At 37.7% G+C, this 2,978-nt stretch overlaps 1 protein-coding gene across 1 annotated transcript in view; it reads left to right on the forward strand.

The window, feature by feature from the left end:
- The window catches only part of LOC107657116 (TOX high mobility group box family member 3-like), a 70,429-nt gene that overhangs the window by 1,625 nt on the left and 65,826 nt on the right, over positions 1-2,978 (forward strand). The window lies entirely within an intron of this gene.

Here is a 2,978-nt window from a genome sequence, read left to right on the forward strand (position 1 = left end):
ATAATGACTTGTCAGAAGGTCTGCATCATATTTAAATTCAAAATCTTACTAGTAACAATCGGAATGCATTTTAGTGTCTATTCAGTGTCTATTAAGAAAACTGTAGTGATTAATAGCAAAGGAGGATAGTGAAATTCATACTGATATTAGTCATTATTAGATTACTTACTAGTTATATGAAAATAGTTATCAAGATGTAAGGAATAAATGTTCAAATTGCTTGCCATACTCTGCTCTCTTTCTGTCCTCAGTTTCTGAGTCCTTTTATTTTCCTTAAACAGTGTTGAGTCAGTTGATGATAAACATTTTTAGAGCGATTTCACCCAAGAGTCAGCCCCACTCTTCCTTGTGCCATGTCGACTGTAAGTTACTTCCAGAGCCCCATAGGTCTATGGATTTAGTAATGACTATACAGAAGAGGGATACATGCCTTCAGCAGTTAAAGAAGACTTTCAGACAAAAGGCTGTCAGTGTTACAGGACAATGCATGAATTGTGCTGCCGTACAGACTCTGCTTAATATGACAGGAATGTTTTTATGTGCCACTGCGGGAACAGTTCTGTGATTCCAGGATTTTAGCCCTCCCAGCAAATGTTGTTGTTTAGTAATTCACAGAACTATAAAATCTCATGTCACAGTGTTTTAGCCTGGCAAGTGTTCTCTGTGTTAGAGGGGCTTGACTTTGTTTAGGCAGCTCTGTCATCAGACACTACGTTATTTTGGCCCTATTGATAAATGGTGATGGAATTGGAAGTAAAGTGATACGTTACATGTTTTTTCCCTATTATTCTCTATTCCAACTCAATTATATTCTGTGTAGTTACTATATTCTATAGTTTGCATATAAAGCACAGTTTTGTTTTAAGTATGATCTTTGTCTTTTGTTAAGGTTTGAGTCGGAGCAGAGTTGCCTGCTCTTCAGCATTTACCACCTGCCAACATAATTATATAATGCTTGACAAACCTAAAACATCTTCAAGAGAAATTTGACCCATCCCTTCTGGCCTTTACATAACTTCCTGCCTTTTTAATTAGCCTATATGAAGTACAGAGTTGACAATGTAACTGCAAAGGCCCTGGATCAGAATGTACAACACTAGAACCATAACTACCTTATTAGCCATCAGTGGCAGTGTCTAGCTGTTTTTAGACACTGACCAATTGTAATTACGTCCACAGCAACATTGCTAACATTGCTTTCAGGTGTCGCATCTTTCTTAATATCTAAAAAGTGGCAGATGAGAGAAAGAAAAGAGACAGGATTCTGTAATGTTCTCCACCAAGAATGATCGTAATGCAGATTCCAAAAAATCCCCCAAAAATCTGAGCAGTTTGAAACGTTGAAACTGAAACCACAGGCTTTGGGAAAGGTCAACGATTACAAATGATTTGCAAACAGCCAAAAAAGTAGGTGTGTCCAGTTGACAGTTTTAATAAATGAATCTTTTTAGTGCAGTAACAGATCCGTGTTGGGCTGTAAGTTCTTAAACTGAACTTTAAGGTATTCAGTTAAAGGCCTGTACCCATGAGCTATAAGGGGTCTTGATATGTGTCTGCAGCCACATTGCATGCAGTGTATTCTGGGTAATGAGTGTGGTTTGTGCAGGAGCATTGGGTTTATGAAGCGAACACATGTGGTAGCAGTCAGTGAAATTTACTAGAAAAGTGTTCCTGGTGGCTTAAATAAACCAGTGCCTACATTTGCAATGTGATTTTATTTTTGGCTTTTTTTTTGTAGTTTAGAATTTTGTGGAATTTTGAAGGACACATTTAAATGCTGTTTCTGTTCTGTGTTTGGTCCCGTTTTGGTTTGTATCGATCAACTGTACTTAAATATCAAAGACCGATCTGTCACACTGAACTGAACTCTGTGCTGTCTTTGTAATTTAGTGAGTTTGTGGTTGTATTTATGTAATGTCAGGTACGAGTAATTTGCATTCTAGGTGAATTTGTATTTACTCTGATCATTTACAGATGTCTAATAGTGTAATATAAGGATGGAGCCTTTTTATTATGCAAAGGCATTACGTTTGACTGATAATTTTCACTGAAAACATTCAAGGCTGTTGCAAAGGAGATAGTATAATGATTACATGGATAATGAGACAGCACATTTTGGCAGGGAATGTCCGTCTTTCGTTTGGTGGTTGTCAGCATTCCTAACCCTATTCACTCTCTCTCTCTTTCTTTCTCTATCCCCCTCTCTCATGAAAAGCATAATTCAGTTATGCAAGAGATGGATGATTCTCTTTGTCCTGGAAATGTGTGTGTGTGCATGCATTTTGAATTGATATAAACAGATCACTTTAGAACAGCTGCAAATTTTTGCACACTAATTCACTCATTGTTTAAATGTAAAAGACTCATGTATGTTGTGCAAATTATACAACAAAACAAAACAAAACAAAACAAAACCATAAAAGGTTCTTAATAGTCAACAGTGAGGTTTTTTATTATACAAACTCCCTGCTGGGAATGACAAGTTGTGTGGGTTTAGTCAGACTGTTTATAGTACAAATCCGAGATTGTTTTGACATCTTAAGTTATTGCAATTTCAAATGACAATTACTTTCCTTTGAAAGTCAATCTATCAGTTAGACTTGTGCCGGTATTCGGTAATGCGGTATATCACGGTAATGAATATGCACGATATTGTTATTGTGAAAATGCCTATTTTGGTTTGATTGCTTGTGTCACATGAGAAAATAAATAATTTTGCCTTACTGATGCAGTAGCCTATTTAATGCGGGCGCGGTTCAGGTCGCGGTCTTATAAGTCAAACGGGTTGGGTACAGAATTAAATTGGTGCTGGCTGCTGTCGGATAACGGGTCGGGTGTTCTGTTGTGTACTGCGGATGCAGGTTTACCCAACATGACCAGTGCGGGACTCTGCTTTAAACTGCCTTGCGTCTCTCCGTCAGATAACCTCACGTGCGCGATGCGCCATTTACGGGTATTTCCCGGTATTTCCCTAAACC

Source organism: Sinocyclocheilus anshuiensis, unplaced genomic scaffold (assembly GCF_001515605.1).
Source record: "Sinocyclocheilus anshuiensis isolate Anshui unplaced genomic scaffold, SAMN03320099.WGS_v1.1 scaffold944, whole genome shotgun sequence".
Taxonomy (NCBI): Eukaryota; Metazoa; Chordata; class Actinopteri; order Cypriniformes; family Cyprinidae; genus Sinocyclocheilus; species Sinocyclocheilus anshuiensis.